The following is a 21,205-nucleotide window of genomic DNA, read 5'->3' as shown; positions in this document are numbered from 1 at the left end:
AATCCTGACGCATTTCAATAAGAACCAGGTTTTGTAAAAGATACGTTGTGGGGTCAAATCTTTATTTAAAATATATATTGTCCATTGAACAAAAAAAAAATTTTTTTTTTCATCCACCAAGAAACAAGGAACTTTCATGCTTTCATGCTTCTTTGACCACTGGACAGTATCCAGCTTCACTTTTGTATCCCGCTGATTATTAAGTATTTACTCATTTATTTATTGATTGATTTTACTCAGTCGAATGAATCAACTACATCATTTTCTATTTCAATGTAATTCATGTATTCTTTTTTTAACAGCATTTGTTGTTTAAATCACAATTCACATAATATCTAAATATAACCTCTCTAGTCAGGATGCCATATTAGGTGCCAAAGGGATATACGCTGTATACGTTGCAGATAAATAGTTAAGAACACACTTCTGTCATTGTTGACTCATATCCATGTATTTCAGTAGAGTCTGGGTTGGAGAGGAGGTAATGTTAGACAATATTTAATAAATTCCTCTGAATCTGATCCTTGTACAGTCATGCCTCGGACACTTAGAATCAGATATTGTCTGCAAGGAGAGACGTTTAATAATTAAATTGGCTGCTACTGAGGGACATTTAACCACAATCATCTGGTTTGAACATTCTGTGGAATTGACTGACCAGAAACAAGTAGGCTAGTGAAGAGCTCTAGTTTTTACTAAAACAAGCACTGTCCTGTGGAAGTGGGATTGAGCTGAACCTTTACCCTAATCCAGTTACTCACACCCAAATATTACTAATAGTGCAGCTGCACTTCAAATATCACTTGACAGGTGATCGGGAGAGGGGAGAAAAAACAACAGCAATTTTCTATTTTCAAGCAGCGTTCTGGCAGGTGGAGTGCTAATGAACAATTCTATGATCCATTAATCGGGATCTCATTTGTACATGGCCATCATCACAAAGAGGCACTTGAGTTTGCGTGGCTCCATCAAAAGGGTTAATGGAGACGTTGGTACTAATCAGTCCAAAGCAAATAGCTCTCCTCCAGCTTAAATTCACCAGCAGCCATTTAGGAAGGTAAATGCCTATTGGGGTGCCTAGTTTAAATGTATCTTTGTGTATTCATGTCAAAAAATGGCCTCATGTACAATACTTACCATGCACAAGTGTACAATTATCTGGTATACAGGACAAATGCTAATATCTTATAAAAGACAGGGGATAATGTATCACTAGCAGGGCTACTATGACTTCCAAAGTCAATGAATATGTAAGGTATAATGAAGAGCGAGCCAGTCATTATTGTGACTTGGACGCCGACAAGGTGACGCAGGACTTGAATCACTTTCATTGCCAATCACCTCCTTGCTTAGAACACAGAAATCCGAAACAAAATATTGATTTCAATGGAAAGCAAGCATTTTTTTTGGTTTTAAGTTGATGGACATGGTTCACCAGATCAGAACAGTGTCCATAGCAGTGGTCTGTTATACATGGTGGCGCTGTTCTATACAAAAGTAACAGACCTTGATTTACCAATCGAGTCAACAAAGCCATGTAACTATGTTGAATAATGCTGTTGAGATTATACGTATGATCCATCTCAGAGATAACATCAAAGTCACTTGAAGAAGAAAATAATTTGGCATTTATTTTACCAAAGCAAACCACCTTACCAAAGCTTTGTGTCCACATGGTCACAATATACTGTCACACATCAGTGCATATTCCCACTCCCTATCCCTTTCCATCATATGTAAACCAACGCAGCACATGAAGTTCCTCCTTTCTTACATCATCTACCACTTCTTCAGTGCCAGTAGTACTGCTTTTCCCTCTCCTCTCCTCCCACATTAACAATTAGACCAACGGATGTCTATTCTCTGCCTGCTATGTAGGCAACATTTCACCAGTATTGAGGATAAAGATGTCAGGGAGGATTACAAGGTGAGCCGACAATGGCACATACAAAGCAGCAGACACACACCTAAGTGGCTTGTTGCTAAGCATGAAGAGAGTGTGCAGAGACACGCTGGCCCAGCCTTGACATTATAAGTTAATCACAAATCAAGGGCAAGATTACAACAGGTCAAAAAAGAAGGTGGCTGGTAAGAAAAAAGAAGAAAAAAGGGTGAGTAGTGAGGTGTAACAAAATAAAGTGTTGGAAGCTCTGCCCTGTGACCAGTCAAATTGGTGGAAATGACATCTTGTTCATAAAAGTTGCTTTCATCTAATCTAAATAACGGTGTTGTGTGTGTGTGTGTGTGTGTGTGTTTGTGTACATATACATTAATAATACTTTGATAGTTTGTATGTTCACTCACATGATGCTTTTGCCAGTAACTAGTGGTAGCACATTAACTGTCTCATGCCTCATTTCCATGACAACATTGTCACATATTCTGTGGAAATTTGCAGTCACTCACCACGATTACTATTTAAAATTAGCTCAGCAGAAGACATTTGCATTGCCATCAACTCCATTCAGGTTAACCTGTTTGTGGAAAAAATGATGGAATGATGTCAAATAGTTTGTTTGTTTTTTAACAAAGGATGTGAACGGGACAATGTCAGTCAAAGACCAATGATGCAAACTGAGAAATGTTGATTATAACTGAATGACACAAACATCCATTAAGCCATTATGTTGACAATCCCAGGTTATCACTGTAATTGCACCAGTCATTTTGCACCACATGCATTTCCACCTCACACAGTGAACCATACATTTATGTCATGGCCATAATATAAACAATTGACAGGGGGTAAGCCCTAATGAGTCAACACGGAGAGCAGTTAACTGTGCAGTTCTGAAAGATTTATTGTCATGATGAAGATTGTGGTCTGTAAACATTATCCAAGCGCATAACAATTCAATGCAATTCATCATTTTTGTTTGTCTTATAATGTTATTTGTCTCATCTCTCCGACCTTTATTTCTTGTCTTTGCATGTAACAATTTCTATCACCTGTGTGTTCAGTTTAACATTACAGTAAACATATACACAGTGAATTACGTGGCTATAGTGAATATATGTGAGGGGAATATATTGAAAATGCTAAGTAAAAGATCAGTGTCAGCCAATACAAACCAAAATAAAATGGTCACCACGCTAAAGAGAAAATATGTACACTGTACATCTGGGAATTAAAACAGCATCAATGCCCAGTGTGAACAGACTCGATTATTCCGCTTCACTCCTCTGCCTCTCTGCTCTGTGGTAAATACTTCAATGATGTCCCAGTGTTAGTCATGTGTCCCCCTCCAACCAACATGAAGTGATGTGCAAAATGGCACCAATCTACTCAGGAGACAAAAAAGGAGACAAAGCAAATGTCAAACTGTTCCCCTGATCTGGGACTGAGACCAGGGGGGTGCATGGGTGGGGGCATGTTGGTGTCATTGGGACATTATGCTAAATGTGTGTGTTTCTGTGTGTGTGTGTGTGTGTGGGGGGGGGGGAGGGGGGGGGTGCGTGTGTGTGGCAAGGGCTTAAGTGTGCAAGCAGATGTGCCCAAACACACATTAGGTACTTATGCATGTGTGCATGTGTGTATGTGTGTTTGTATATGCAATTATCAGCGCCATCAGACATTACCTTGTCACAACTATCTCCATCAACCATCCCTGCAAACACATGCACACATACAAGTCTCAAAAGGCTGGATACTTAATGCATGAGAGAAGGAGGGTGTCTGGTGTAACTGTGGGGCCCTAAGCCGGTTAATGACACCGGGCACCAGAAGCCCCACAGATGGCTAATCTAACCATTGTCTTCTCTACCAAGCTCCTTCAAGGCAAACTCCCATCTCATTGGCCCCCCATGCAGCATGCTACTGTTTACCCCTATTCTATCCAATTCTAATCCTGTTTAGCAACATTCTCAGAACTCTGAATAGCCTTTACCCCCGACCCTCTCCCCTCTCCTTTCTCTCTCCCCTCTTTCTTTGTTTTTTCAAATGATAAAACGCTGCGACTGGGTGAAGAAGGGCCACGGTTATCCTCACTTATGTAAAAAGAGAGATAGGTCCACTGGGGAAGGAGGGGCAGAAGAATGAAAGCACGAGGGAGGGTGGGAAGACCTTGGAATGTTCAGGGTTTCTTTCAAGGCAAGTTCATGCCCCAGCTAATTAACGATTATGCTTCATAGTTCTTGCATTCGCTAATATGCGGAGATGACGGATATGGTGCTGACATCTTCAGCCCCCTGATGCTGCCTCCCGAGCTTCCCTCTCTTTTTTCTCTCGTAGTCTGTCAGTTTAAGTCCGCTGTGTCAATCTGAGGCCCCAGTCTGGTTGACTGATATTCCCAGAATTCCTTTCCCTCTATCTGAAGGGAGGTGTCTGTCTGTGAGGACCGCATTGTATGTAGCATATAAAAAGGCCACAGACACACATACATGTACACACACATACACACTGGCTGTCTGTAACCTCTACCAAAGCGAGAATTTCCCAAAGCGGCCTAGAGAGGATCAGTGGATTGGGCCTGTGTGTTCACATTGCCCTCTCTGCTAGTCTTTTCACTTTGTTTCCATACATATCAAAGCATTTTTCAGTGCTTTTGCTTAGCCTACTAATATGACACATTGCCATTTATACTGATTTGAATAAGTGGATAAGGAGCACAAAGGCCCACACAGAATAGGGAATGACTTGAAACTCTTTCACCGCTCGCTGAAAAGAGCATTGTTACTGTCTGACCTGACCGCCGAGTTTCAGAAGCATTTTCAACAGTGCAGGGAGATTACAGGCAACGAAAGAATCCACCTAACACATTTTGTTTTGTATTTCTATCTTTTTACTCTCCTCCTATTTGTTCAGCGGTAGACTTATGAAAAGGAGGAATTATACGCAAATGGAATTGCTGTCTATCTGTTGCACCCAGGTATTGGCACGCTATGACATCAAAGGCCACAGGAGTGCTTTGAAGTGTAGCTTGAAGAGAGACACCTGTTTTTTTTTCTTGTTGTAATAATTGTTCAACACTCTGATACTTAACACCCCGCCGAATGACATGCTTGGATTCAGTGAACATGACAATCGGTCTGGGTAACAAAATCCTCACGTCCAATGATGTGGCAGAGGGGAGAAAACCAAATCATACCTTACTGAGGTAATTTTAAAAAGGTAAATCCACAAGCATCGGACTATGTAGCCATACTAACTCACCAAATATGCATTCAACTACATGCTTGTGATCTAATATTTAAATTGATTTGATTCATTGGCACCTAGTTGTTTCAGTACTGAAAAAAATGCTAATGCACGGTCATCAGCCACCTTCTGCTATCAAGAGCTATCATTTTACCTTTAAAAGCCTTGTGCGAAGTAGGTAATTTGGAAAACCCACGATCAGCCTACACGGCTGCTGTCTGTTTGTGTCTTTTTTTTCTTACTCTTGAATATTCAAAATGTCCTGAGGCAACCTTGCCGTAATAGGGTTTTATATGTGAAAATGATGGGGGAGGTCTTGATGATGGGGAGGACCCAGTAGAGCGGGTCTGCTTCAGTTAATCTGTAGCCATGCCTGTGACTTCTCAGCCTCGCCTGTGAAGACGAAAATAAAAAGGTCTTATTTTCTGACCTCAAGCCAAGCAAAATGAAAACTCTCAAAGCATTTCTCACATTCTATCACCTTGCCTCATTTTCTTTTTCATATGGTGTATGCTTTTATCCAAAGGACCTTACAGTACTAAGAGTCTGTGCATGTTTATTATGGGTAGCACGTGCATCATATTGAAAACCTGCAGGAACAAAACTTCTTCTTCTCATCTTTTTGTAAAACCATGCAACCCTAAATCAGAGAGACCAACACAGTCTCATAGCAAAGCTACTACATCAAGTTTTGATATGCTTAGTTTGGCGGGGTTACGTTAACCCTATGTCAGCACATTGTGTTAAACGCACAATGATTTTGTCATGGCAAATATGCTGGCAAACAGTTTTCTACTTTCACATCCACCATTCTTTGTGCTGCTGAGACTCAACCACATACTTAATATGCAGACTCTAAAACAGAAATAAAGAGTTTGGTTTATTCATCTGTTTAAATTGTAATGTGAAATATATTTATTAATTTAAGTTTAATACTGACAAATTATAAAAATTTTACAAAATTGGACGGTAAAATAAATTAAGCCCACTTAAACTTCTTCCCATATGTGTATGCATTACAAAACCTGCATTTAATCAGAGAACACGTTTTGCTTTCTGTTATTACTCTCAGACTCTACTGTTAAAGAATGAAAAATCCACCTGTGCTGGCTCAATGAGATTCCATTAAAATACTGTACAATGTTGAGTCTGCATATTGTCATATTTCCCTATTTTGCATTTTATATATGTGGTATGACATTCTTATAATACATTTAATGAGAAGAGGAGCAATACTCTATGCAGGCATGATGAATATGCTAAATGGGTGCAGTTGGATAAAACAAAGTTTCCTTGTTGTTTTATGATGGGGTCTTCCCATAATTTTCATTAATGTAGTCAGAGTTGGGGATAAATATACACAACGATCCTCCATTCTTACCTCTAAGATACATCAGAATCAATATATTGTCATTGCCTCATCGCCTGCAGTCTTTTTTATGTAAAATATTTTTTTTCTAAAAAGGGAAAATTATTTAGATTTTAAGACATTATGTTCCGAAATTTCATGAGACCAATTACACAGGTATCCCATCCTGAGACCTTTAAAAGAAAATGGCAGGCCAGCAACATCAGCAGCATGAATCTACAATGTGGTTTCCAAGCTGAGCAATAGGAAGGCTCCAGCACAAAGAGAAGCTCTGTTCCCCCTCTGATGAGCCAGCACAAACTGCCAGTTCCCTCACTGAATCATTCCCCTAGTAAATGTACTTCACCATCGGCTTTTATGCAGCACAGTTCCCTCACCCAGACTTCGGGCACTGTAAACGGCAAGCAGGGTCAGAGTAATTGAAATCATTAATCGTGTTTTATTCCACTTTGGGGCAAAGTAAGCTTGAATTGGAAAGACGTAGGTAATTTCTTCGGATAATGTACCAGTCTTTGAAGGAAATGGATGAAACAATATTGAGTTGTATACACTATTGTGTTTCAAAGGTGGAATAGAGGTAGGTTATAGATCATGTACTGTTATGTTGTCATAATAAAATCATTGATTTACCTTTTGGAATTAATCTCATACTGTATTGATTTATTGCATTCAGTGAAAGACATAAAAAAGACAGAAGAAAACTCTGACATACATCGTTGTATCTGTTGTATCAAATTAAAAATGTAAGGTGAAAAAAGTTGGATTTAGAAATTGATATGTGCAGGCTACTTACAATGGCAAGAGAAGTATACATTGAAGATTTACATGCATTTTCCTTTTTTAAAACATCAGTTGTACTTTGACATTGGGCTTTACAACAGTACAAACATATTAGTCCAGGATCTTTCAAAAAATGTGTTGGATTTTCTAATGTTTTATATAATGTTGTCTATCAAATATATCGATATCGAAGAATCCAGAATGTGCAGGTAATGTTATGCAACGTCAACATACTATACTAGGATTTTTTTATGACTTTTTTATGACATACTATACCATGACTTTTTTTATGACAAACTATACTATGACTTTTTTCAACATGCTATACAATGGTGTTTTATGACTAATTGTACAATGTACTATACCATTACTTTTTTATGACTAGCTATACTATGACTTTTTTCAATATACTATACTATGAATTTTTTATGACTTTTTTCATAACATACTATACCCTGACTTTGTATCATTTTTTTATGACAATCTATACTATGACTTTTTTTTACAACATACTATACTAGGACTTTTTTGATGACAAACTACTATGACTTTTTAATTACTTTTTTATGACAAACTATTCTATGACTTTTTTTTACAACATACTATAAAATGACTTTGTTATGACAAACTAAACCATGATGTTTTTATGACTTTTTATGAAAAACTATACTATGACTTTTTTACAACATACTATACTATGATTTTTTTATGACAAACTATTTTCTCTGTCACTGCATGGTTCTTTAAAAATGTTCCCATGCTTTAGGGCGCTAACACGGACACAAAATTGTATTGGTTTTTCTGCACTTTTATTGGTGTTTCTGTCCATATTTAACTGCTGTGTTCCCTGCTGATATTCTGAAATGTACAGTTGGGGAAAACTTCCTATTGTAATTACTATTTTTTATATGTGTAAGTTGCACTGCAGGAGACAATTTGACCTCGAACATAGTTCAGATCTTCTGTATTTTAACATAATAAAGCAATGAGTCACAGACTTTCATCAGTGGTCTCAGTCACATTGTTTTAATAATTTATTTGATTACACCATAAAACACTTAAAAATAATTTTTGACTTTTTAAAATACTTATTGAATTAATGTTAAATTGGCCCATTTAAAAAAGCTGTACTAATGGCAAATCTCAATTTTAAAATATTTTTACCCTCAAAGCTAGGTCGGAGCCATAGTTCTGTGGCCATAAATGTTTTTTTTTTTTCTTGTTCGCTAATCTAGTCACATGTAACCTTGTGTCACAGCGGTAACTACTATCATATGTGTCTAGGCATGACAGGGCTTTAAGTTCAAAGGTGCCTATCTATTTGATTGCATGCCACAGAACATTGCACCATGGCGTGCAAGGGCACAACACGTCCTGTACCCCAATGGGAGCTGAACGACATGCTGACCTCTGGCACCGGGCTCCCAGTTTGGCTATGACCTTGTGATGTTCCCCCACTTGTTCAGACAGGCCAACAATGTCAGCCTGTGTCTGACCTGTCTCTACCTTACAGTGCTCGAGTTTCAGCATCGATGGATACACTGGATGAGGACTCTAAATATGGTGGACCCTTCATTCCCACGATAGCTGCTCACCATGCACAAAAAAAGTTTGCTATGTACCTGACTATAGCTCATGCTCATTATCATCTTTCTCTGCCCTTGCCTGGCCTTTTCCTATCAGAAACAAAACAGGCTCAGAGTTAATTAAGACATACAAATATCATTTCTAGGAAAGTATATAATATTATATTAATATAACATCTTTATTTTTTACTAAATTATAATATTATTGATATATATAAAACAATGTCTAATCATTAGCTATTGTTTCATTATCCTAACAGAGAAATATTAACAATGTAAGTTGTTGAGGGTACTTTAAAACGACTATACCCTCTCTCTGTACTCCAACTAGCAGTGTCTGGATTCCCCCTATTTTGATTTTAAAGAACATTGGATGTTCTCACTCACTGTTCCGCAGTTTGAACCCTTGACCAGCAGATAATGTGCTCATTCAAACAAATTGATTGATTGGATTCAGGAGATTTGGGCATATCTCCTATGCTCAGCGCCACCGGCACTTCCGCCCATGGAGACAGGCCAAACACTGTTCATCTGAACACAATGCCAACATTGCCATGACACAGACCTGGATTAAAATGGGTAAAGCATCTCTTTAACCATTCAGCACCAGGTCAGTATTCATTCAGATATAATTCTTTTTTTTACTTGTTTTGTATACTTTTACTTGTAACTGGCTTTTGACCTTGGGCAAAGCCTGTGTGTTGATAAACAGCTCTTTGAATTCCTAAATGCCAGGTTAACCACAAGGTAAAAACCATTAGACAATAAATCCTGTTTGATATCAATACTTGGAGTGCCTCTAATCTTTAATTTCAACAGATTTGTTACATGCCTGTAAAATGTATATTTAATAGCTTTGTGGTAAGGTCAGGCATGTTTTGACTAGTGTCTAATGGCACAGACTCTATCCTCCTTTTCCAGAGCAGGTTGCCTCAAGATAGGGCCAAGCATGCCGGCATGCTTACACTGTGTGGCATGGCTGGGCAAGCTTTGAGTGCTAACTGGAGATGGAGAGGGATTGCTTTCCCTCTCGTAATGCCAGCTGGCACACCTGGCCTCATCAGGTTAACTGGCTTGGGACAGGTTAAATTGCGCTCACTCACTGATACACGGAAGACTAATATAGCAAAGGCAAGAAAGAGAGCGATGTCGCTTCTGGACTGCAGCTTCTCTTTTTATTTACTTTTTTTGTTTGTTTCATGTGTATCTTTACCATGTATCCTTGTTCAAATATCAGTAGCATTGGCATTTTTTCACAAATGTATTAACTGACGAATTGATATATTAAAATAAATATATGTAGGAGAGTGAACCTACACGTATTATGGCTAGAATATATTAGTTGCTGAATTAATTATGAATTAACTCGACTGGTTGAAATTTAGGATTTATTTTACCTCGAAGTTGGGCACCACACCGAAATAAGACAGGATGTTTATTAAACTTTGGTGAAGGTTTAATACCTATTAGCAACTTAAAGTAATTGAGTGTTTAAATTTTATCAGTCTCGTCTCGAACGCGTTAGTTCGTACCACAGCCTTATCAGGGACCATCACTGTCCGCACAGAAGGGAAGACCCTCACAACGATGTAAAGTTATAAACATTTATTTGACTAGCAAAGATAATACAGAATAGTGCAATACTAAATAGGTGAGTGACAAAGGGTTAAATGTGGATATAAAAAAGGTTGAGACCAGAGTGATTCAGACCTACGGGGCTGGTTTATAATATTAATGGAGGACTTAAACTGGCAATAATTAGCCTGTCAGCAGAACTCGGACCAGAACTTAATTACCACCAACGTTTTTTTTAACCAGGAGTTGAAGTAAAAGGCCAACCTTACTTTGCCGTTGATATTACAGTCGCCCTGGCGTCTTACAGTACCGATGCAGGTTCCGTAGGTCCGAGTCCTGGTGTTTGGCGGACCTGAGTTCTGGTCTGTAGACTGGGTCGTCTGCACAGTTGGATCAGCAGGGCTTGTCTGCTCCTTTCCTGGCTTGGATTCAGCTCTTCAGGTGGCGGCAGCTCTGCACTTGGCTTTTGTTTAGTGGTCAAAGAAGTTCTGACCTGTTCTGTGGGGCTGGTGTCGCAAGTTCGATGCAATTTTCCGGCCGGACAAAAAGGCAAAGACAGCATGAGGGGTTTTACTATACTTATAAAAGATAAAAACGTAGCGTAGAAAACGTATAAAGTTGCGCGATAAAAATAGATCAATAAACAGAAATATTTTAACACAAAAACAAAATATAAAGTAAAGTCTCTTGCAAGCTTTTGGATAACAAATGTTGAACAAAAGAAACAAAAGAAAAAAATGCAGGAAGCACAGAAGAGGGGGAGAAGAGAGCGTGAAGAGAGAAGGGTGCAGGATGTGAAGATGAAGAGGGCAAGAGTAGGAAGTGAAGAGAGTGAGACACCTCTATGTCGACTCTTTATCTCCCCGGAGGAGCGAGAAGGGGGGTCTTGGCCTAACCCAACCCTCTGGTTCTGAGCGAATTAACTGCTTTATATCCAGAATTCTAACAGGGAAGATTTAACTATCTCTGGTTGATTTTCTGTTATCATTCTTTCTGATATCCAATTTAACCAAAATCTTTAGGTAGGCAGTTTTAACAGATGACCTTACTAAAGTGAAGGGAAGTATTTTTAAAACACAGAATATTTCAGGAATTAGACAGAGACTTTGCACTTCTGAAACCACATAAACATAATCACAACAAGATACAAATAATGCATACACAGTTACACATTCGGAAGAATGTCTTTGAACAGCCAGTTGCGATGAAACGGCGAACTTTAACTGTTTTTCAAACTTTCGAAGATATGATTTTTGTCCTTATCACTGAATGTCACTCTGTCTCCTGGGTGAGGGAGAGACTGACCCTTCAGTTTAAATTGCAGTCAGTTTTGAGGTTGATTTAGGATAAAAGGTCTGCCCTCCTGTGCCCTCCTGAAGTTCTGAGTTTTAATTACCCTAGGAGGGTTTGAGGTTGTAAAACACACCTTATCTCACATTGAAACGTATTGAAAAGTATAAAAACGTCTTATCTCCCACTCCCTTCCTGTGACGCTGAGCAGAAAAACAGAAACAAAGGACTGACAAAAGAGCACTTCCTATCGGGGTTCCTACATATAATACACATGACAAGACCAGGGAAACAGAAAGTATTCTTGCATATGCAGTTTATGTCCATCCCTGGACAGCAGTGTCATCAACCCAGACGGCAGAAAAAAAAATTGTCATTGTACATACAGTATCTGCAAACTACAGAAACGTATTGGACTTTCAACTCCAAGACTCCAATGTAAAGCCACCTATACTGTATATACATCATTATGATTGCTTGTGTATATTGATGCATACACAAGCAATCATAATGATGTATACCATATTGACATGTACATATATTGCTCACAATTTTCTGCTCACAGGTTTGTCTTCAATCCACAGTTAGCATGTTAAAGATGATAGTAATAATTAATAAATGAAAACACAACTTTATACAATAGTGTAATAAAATTAATGAAACTATAACTTCAGCTTGACTAAATTCTACAGATTGATGACACGTGTTCTTATTGCCAGATCCTCAGTCAGCAAAGTACTCCCTAACCTCGACAACTTTCAAACCTAAAACAAATCAACTTTCACTGATCTTAAGTGAATACAAATTATAAAATTTGTTCAAAAAGACATTCCATATTTCACAAGGTTAAATGTTTTATTTTAATGCTTACCACTGATGAACCCTATCAGATTGTAAAGAATTTCCTACAAAGTAATCTGAATAGTCTTTCTTCTCAACAGCAATTATACGACTAAACCCCTTCCCAGAGGTGTGGGAACCCATTCCGTGGCCCGATTGAAAGCTATTAATCACAGTTGGCAGTCCTCACTTCTGTGCAGAACAGAACATAATGGTTTATGCCTGTATGCTGCTCAAGGCAACTGATAGGCCTTTAAACTTTCATAAACAATCAGCACTTATGAAATAAATACAAACTACATCAAAGGTACCATGTTCTAAAAGGTGGGATTTTCATGTCTTTTTTTTTTATAAAGCAGGGTGATGTGCTATATAAATCCTGTTAAATGTATCAAAACCAACAATCCCCACAGAAATATACCCAGTCCATATTCAAAAACTGTGCTTTTAAAAGAGCTATCAGTATGTCACAGCTATAATATAAATAGGTAGAAAGTGCATCAATAGTGCCATTATAGTAATTATTCGGCTGCAATAATGTTGCAGAGATGCTGAGAGCGTTATGTTATTGTGGATGTGTCGACGGTGACACTGGAAATAATGTACCTCTCCGTTTGGTCATACACACTCGTTATAGTACTAGCAGTGTGTTAAAATAGTGTAGAGTGTCTATTTACAAAAAATACCACGCAATCTAGCTATTTACACCTGACCCTTCATCCGCTACCTCAAAGAGGGACAAAGTGTGGTATTATGGTAGCTAACTGTGGGTAAGTTGGTAAAGTACTGGGTTTTCACCCACAAGACCATAGCCGGGGCGGCTGTGACAACATGACAGAAAATTTAGGAAGCATTCAGGTGAGCACGTTGTCGCACTGAATTGAAATGTTGTGTGGAAACAAATATTACAGATATACACCATATGCAGTGTGTTTCTGATAGGCTACATTCAGAGCGTGTGCACCTAATTTCCCTGGTCATGAGTTTGTGACTGCAGGAAGGAGAGAATCAGTGGAGGAACAGCTCTGTAATAAACCTACAGTACGTCATAATTTTTCACCAGAGCTGAACTCCATTTTAGTAAACATGACCACTCTTTGACCCTCGGAGCAGGGGGCAGATGGTGATGAGGATTAAAACAATGGCAACGGGCGAGGGAGGGAGGCAACAGCATTTGGGATCAAAGCGGAGGCAACAAAAGAGGAGAGTATTGAGAAATAAGAGTGCCTTTCAAAGCTTATAGCTGTGTGTTTTTTTCTCTTTTTTCTATATGGCATAATAAAGACATATTGCCATAATCACCGCTTTCAAATCGATTCATTTCCCCTCTACTGTTCTCAATGTCCTCCAGGAGAAAAAACAGTATCCTTGTGTTGGTGAAATGTGTGCAGGAATGCATGTTTTGTGCGTGTGCATAGTATAATGTGTGTGTGTGTGTAAGGTTGCACCTCTGTTTGTGTGAGCATGTAGAGAATGCTCCCTTGCAGAGGCAATGAAGTCTGGCAATAATCACCAGTCCAGTGAGAGGGTGTACAGTATGTCCTGAGGGGAAAAAAATCCTCTCAGCAAGCAACGCACAGTCACATTATCTCAACTACACACAGCGGCAAGTTTAACAGTGAGAGATCATTGTCGTGAGGGCTTTTGACCATAGGGTCCGCAGCTCAAACCTATTTGGAATGTTTAAACAGAAAGCTGTACTAGATGCCTGTTTACTTTTCAAACTCACCCTTTCATTATGTTTCTGCCCTTGAGCAAGGGCAAATGACCCTCTAAGTGCCATAAGCAGAGCAATTTAGCAGCCGTTGGCACAAAAAACATGAATGTTGGTCAGCTGTTATGGCATTTAATACTAATAAAAAAATCTACCCAATTTCTCTACCTTGTTATTTGTTGGTGTTCTGGTAAATGCAATTGATGAATTATAGACAGACTTTTGTGGGAACCTGTATAACCCAAACCACCCATAGTTAATTACAAATGTCCATGACCTCTGGACTCGATCACTAACTGAAGTAGCAGGTTAAAGAAAAGTGGGTAGAAAAATAAACTAAAATTAATAATCAGTTGCTGCATTAAACACATTGTGAGGTGGATGTTTTCTTTAGTCGCCATGCAGCTACAGCAAAGGCATTTCCGTAAATTAAGATATATTCACAGTCAGCGGTTAGAACACGGTAGGAAATTAAATCAAAGTAAAATATAAAATGTGCCATATTCCCGTGTACTGTATATGGTAATACAGTGAATTGAATTATGCACCATTTTACATTTACATTCCTGCTATTGAAACCATTTTTGCAAAGTGCAGGTACTGCTTCTTTTCAACTCAGTGGTACAGTGTGTGCCAGAAGAAGTGATAGCTATTGGATTGAGCTGTGGCTGTGCATGTCTTCCACCTGTCTGCCATGCCTCTCAGCCTACGTGATGGTTTTTATCACATCACACAGGACCACTGGAGCATGTGCAGTAGGAGGTGTGCTTGTATTATTGTTGTCAAGCATGTCTAGTTTAAAACAATTTTTAAAAAGAAATTGCAGGTTTTCCTTTTGTCAGCTCCTGTCAGCGAGGGATGGTGTTCATATGTCAACACATCAGATCCATCTCCTCTGAAAACATGCACACATTTGCAGCTGAGTATGAAAACATGAACAGCCAGAGGTATGACCACACACACACACACACACACACACACACACACACACACACACACACACACACACACACACACACACACACACACAAACACAATGTTTTGATGTCTGGTGCAGGTACAACCATCTAAAGAATGCAAAAAGTTGTTCAAGGAGTTGAGCGCATGTCACATCAAAATTTTAAATTAAGTAAAATGTTAGTTTATTTACTGAACCTCACGATTTTCAGGATCATACACCACTGATTGTTATAAAAACTATACTAGTGGAAAATCAGCAACTTTGTAATTAAAATGTCCTCTGTAATTGCACACCAATTTCCAGAAACCAGTAAATGTGGGATTACCGAGAGAAGGATTAAGGGTAGACGAGAACAGCAGAACAAACAGGACACTGCTACTGTTAAAATGCTCTTACAACCAATTTCCTTTAAAGTCTGACATTCCCTTCCTCTGCTATTAATACTTGCAACATAGCATTGGATAATACTGCCTCACAAATTAGTACATTCTAATCTTATTATAGAAACTGGTTTTAGGGGCAGCCTTTGATGTGTGCAGCGTAGCTTTTATTTCACATTTTCCATGTGTTTAATATGACGGCTCTAACGATCTAGAATGTAATGAGACGCAATTGCCTTCACTAACTATGCCTCTATCGAAAGCCTTTATTGTTCTTCATTGGACACCATTTACACCCTGATAGTGCACTCTGCTAAATTAGGCTTGATGCAAATCTTTGTTAATGAGCGAAATGTGAGCAGTGTGTGTTTAGCTGGCTTGTCTCAATACAGCTATTAAAAACAACGTACACTGGTGTAGCATGAGGGCAACAACTATCCTTAGAGCGTGAATGCCTGATGCCTTTATTTAAATCAGTGTCTAGTTTAACAGAATGATGGCTTCTCTGTTTACCAGCTGTCCTACATTTCTGCTTTCACAACTGCCTCCTCCTTCTCGGAAAACGAGGACACATTTTACCCAAGATGCATCACTGTCTGGCCTTTGCATGACCCCATACGCCATGATGTGAGTGTCTGGCCGCGGGCGGGGTCACATATCGGTTACTTTTGTCCAATCAGAATCCTCTGCTATGACTGCAATGGGTGTGATTGGTGCTGAGCCCCGGTGACGCGATCGGTGTAGCGTTGGAGAGCAAACGCAACCAACATAATGGCAAAAAGAAAAAAAAAGTCAGACATAACATGGCGAGTCTCTTAATCTGTGAAATCGGACACTGTCCCACTTTTCATGATTCGTTTTATTTTTTTCCGTCAGAAAGGGCTTCGGCTTTCCCGCTGTGTTTGCCTTACATTCAAGCTGCACTTTTTTTCAGCCTCTGCCTTTGTTTTGTGACAATTCTGGGCGACTCATACTGTTTACAGGTCAATTGCAGTGCAGAGAGGTGAAGCCGAATTTGTAATGAGTTGACACTTGGTTCCACACAAAAACACCTCACTGGCCTTCGAACCAACACAGCTGCGCAGCCCAAAAGAATGTTAGCACATTATCCAACACCCCCTAGTGCCTCACTTTTGTCTGCCTGCCTCCTGATATTAGGCTGCTTCACTTCGGACCTGTTAGAGGTCCTTAGTGAGGTCAAGGGGTAAGACTGGACACCTGATGCTAGATGTAAACGAATGTTTGTGTGTGAACCAAAAAATAATTTGCCTCTTCATCTGAACAATTGTCGGACTAATGTTTTTTTGTTTTTTTTCACAAAATATAATCTCAGTTTGTACGAGCTTAAATAAAACCATATTACATATGAAGCAGGTTTTTCCATCTGCTAAAAACCTGCTAAAGAAAATGTTTCCATTTATCTGCAAAATCTTAAGTGCTGAGTTTCTATTTTGACCTTCATTTAGCAATATTGTGTCTCTTTTCTTGATGACATTGTTTTTGTGGGGTGAATATTTTCTTTTTTCAACATACTATACAATTACTTTTTTATACACACACATATATATATACTATGACTTTTTTGAAATACTATAATATGACTTCACAACTTTTTCTGAAATACTATAATAGGACCTTTGGACACACTGTCAAACACACTATACTATGACTTTTTCTACAAACTATATAAAGACTTTGTTATGACTTCTTTTCCCCATACTCTACAATGACATTTTTAAAAAAATTTTGGCACGCTATACCATGACTTTTTCAGTTTATTTATTCATTTGATATTAGTTTTTACATGTGAGAGAACTTCCTTCTGCTCTATTTCTTTCTTTTTTAACTCTAGTGTGAACCCAGTACCAGGGAGAAGCAATGTGTGAACATATTCAAATAACTAACAGTCTTCTTTGTGATATATTTTAATTTGATACTGATAGTATCCTGCAGAATTAACACACATAATAATTTTTGGAATCACTTTCAAGTAAGACAAAAGATTGATTTCCCAGATTTGATGGGGGAAACGGTCATGCTAATTATCCCATATTATTTCTATTTCAATTGTAAAGGCAATGTGTTGCATGCCAGGCAGATTTCTAAAACCCCTCATTTGTTGTGGATACACAACAATTAATTAATACAACCCTTTACTAAATTCTCAAGAGAGAAAACAAATAGTCTGTCACTGTTGCCAAGCTGGGATGCTGATGCATTTTAGCTTTTCCCAATATGTTTACAATAAGGAGAGATAAGGCAGAAAATGGGAATGTGCTCTTTTCAATTCCATCTTCTTTTCTGCAGCCCTCTAGAACTTCAAACATGCCAGAGAGTTTTTTCTTCCCTCCGTAAAATCAAGGACAGTGGAGTGATTGCTTTCACACCCAGGAAGTAATCAGACAAGACCTGCCACAGCTCTGATTAAGACTGATAAATATCGACAAGCAGTTAATGAGATGTCAGGTAGGAACAATGCCTTTTCCCTTCATGCCTACCATATGACACCAATGGAGAGAAAAAAATGACCTTGACTTGGCAATGTCATGACCATTATCTTTAGTTGGTGAGCAAGATTATCAATGGTGCAGCTGTATCATTCACATCAAAGAAATAGTGGCTAGCATATGCTTGTTGGGATAATATTCTTCATAACTACGTCAGCTAAACTGAGAATGATTATTGTACAATGATTTCAGGTTCAGACAGGCACATAGTCAAAAAAAAGGCTCCTGCAGGCAGGTCAATTAGTTGATTTAAAGATTATCTTATATGTTTGTTGCTCAAACAAGCCAGTGCCATTCTTTGAGCTTAGAGTCTAAAACCTATCAATAAACTTCAAGTACAGATTAACATTTCCAAATTTAGATCATGGATGTTTTTGGTAAGCATAACGACACTGCACAGTTTTTTCAGTAACATAAACACGGCTGATGCTTTTTGCAATCACTGCAGTGTATAAAACTCCCCAAAAGACACACAAACACAAGTCTACTAGAAGTCTGCTGAACTATGATGAGGACACAAGCTTAGCAGGCAGACATCAGTGCGGCTTATTGCTTGGCCATGTGAGTTTTGCAGTTTTGGTAGAGGTATTATGCCCTGTGTACAGTACATTAAGGCCTATCTTGCAACTGCAACCATGAGGACATCTTATGTTCCCACAGCGGCATTTTGATGTGCTTGTTCAGTGGCCTCACCATACCTGAAGGCTGCAATACCTCTCACATGTGCCAGATTCCCACCAACTGTCCAGCTTTGACCGTGAACTCCAGGTCACCCCAAGGTCCCTGGGCGCAATTCCGTCGAATATTGTTTCCCTCAACCCGTCAGACAGAAAGACCATGCAGCTGCACCCAAACACCCTACAATAGGATGCTTGTTCGGGTCCCCTTTTTTGAGGAAGGGGGTGATGTGAGCGGGTGGTCATATATGCAATAGGAAAATCTTTTGTGATCTTCCTTTGAATGAAAGCATTGGAAGAAGTGGAAAAACTTGTTCTGTCACTGTAGAAATATTTATGAATATTCCTAAATTCTGTTTGGAGAAATGTCTAAAAAAGAAATAAAAGAAAGTCTGAAATGAGCTAAGCTAATCAAACGGGACATTTAATTAGCTTTGTCTTGACAAACAGCAAAATAATACAACAACAACAAGATATGATGTATGACACACTGAAACTGACACTTTTCCCATGGGAAACACGATTTAAGGAAAGGAATGACATATTTGGTAGCTCTTATAGGCCAACCTCTCTGATGACTCATATCATCCATATTGCACAGTGTCACAGTGTTGGTGTTGTTTGTTTCACAGGACCCTTGACTAAAGGAAGGAAACAAAGGTGCAGACAAACACACATGCACGCAGGCACACACATACTTCTTTGTTGAAAGTATTTGCCAATTAGCAAGTTGTGGCCTTGGAGTGGTAATTAGGCTTTCCAGTTGGCTGGTGTCTGTGTGCAGCTTAGCTGAGACAGGTCCGAAGCTAAATACCTCACCAATTGTCCAGCAATTATGTCAGGTCCCCATGTCACAGTACAGACGTGACCAATTAGCTGTGCCAAGCTAAAGTGAAAGAGAGGGATTATGGCAGAAGAGATGGGAGAGGATGAAAACGTAGACAGCGAACAGTTGTGGGGGTGTTAGCGGGGAACTCGTAAGAGGGGGAGAGTGAGGGATCGTCTGTGGGTAATACGAGAGAATAAAGGGAGACAGAGTTTGGCTTTGGCGACGAGGGGAAGGAGTGGGTAAGGATGGGTTTAAGAGAACAGATTTATTTTTTTCCCCCTATTGCTGTACGATCATGTTTTTAATTGATCCTCATCCTGACCGACATGTGGCTCAGACATGCATATGCACTGCGATATTTATGCTAATGCCGCCTCACTGAACGAGCAGGGATAAGCAAATTGACCTTAATTGACGTCTCAATAATTCCCTCGCATTATATGGAAAAGTTTGATGAAATAGGCCTACATACAATCAATATTCTGCAGCTTGGAGTATTGTGTATTATGTATGTCAATAGTTGTAGGAATGTATACAGTGCTAATAGTTCAACTTGGCATTAGTCCATAATTGCAGCCAATTGACAGATTATACTACATATTTAATTTACTACGTATAATGTATATATATACCTGCTATCTGGGTGAGACAAACAACTCAAAATCAATGATACAGTCCCCAGTCTGTCTCAGGATACATTTCGTAGTCATAGTTAATTTGGTTTTGTTACACTGGGGCCTTTAAGTTTTTTCCCTGCAAAAGTGGTGCCACGGAAATGCTAATTATTTATCCGTGAAATGCTGCTGGACCCTCAATAAAGTGTGTCCATCACACGACAGCAACAGTGGAGAACAAGAAGCTGTGGGAGATCTGAGATGAAATGTATGCTACCTGCTGCAAAACAAAAAGAACCCACATAATCCTGAAGCTTTGCAGAGCGCATCTAGGGGAGAGAGTTTCAAAAATATCTGCTCTACCAAGACACCGAGACCACCCATTCCAAGGCTCTGTATTTAATTGGAGAGGGAAAGGGAGAACAGGGGAGCCAGGGGACAAGGCGAAGGGCGCATGAGGTAGAATCTATGATCTGAGCATCTTTCCTTTTTTTTGCCGGAAAACAAGACTGTTTGCTCAGTGCCTGCAGAGATGAGAGGAGCTCATATAAATTAGTGAGCTTGAAAAAACTATATGGGGAGCTTACATGGCTGTGACATGGATCTCTAAACTTTTTTGATTTGATTGTGACAACACCTCTTAAAACTTGTGAGGCCTAGAGCAAATTGACCCTGGTAACTTGTATGAAATTTTATCCAGAGCCAGTTTCTCAAAAGATAGACTTTGACTTTGGCCTAGATCTAACTGCTAGTCAGACTTTAGAATAGATGTCTGAATTAATTCAAATAACAAGGCTCTTAGTCCACAGTTAGCCTAGGGGCAGGGTGGATAACATTTTACGTTTAAAATAGTCGTAAATGTCTAATCTAGCAGCAGAATTACTGTAAATTTAAAGACCATTCTAAAATATATTTATGAAACTAGCTCCTTGTTGACGTCATATTT

This window comes from Echiichthys vipera (genome assembly GCF_963691815.1).
Source record: "Echiichthys vipera genome assembly, chromosome: 3".
NCBI classification, from domain to species: Eukaryota; Metazoa; Chordata; class Actinopteri; order Perciformes; family Trachinidae; genus Echiichthys; species Echiichthys vipera.
Note: the sequence above shows the minus strand (reverse complement) of the source record.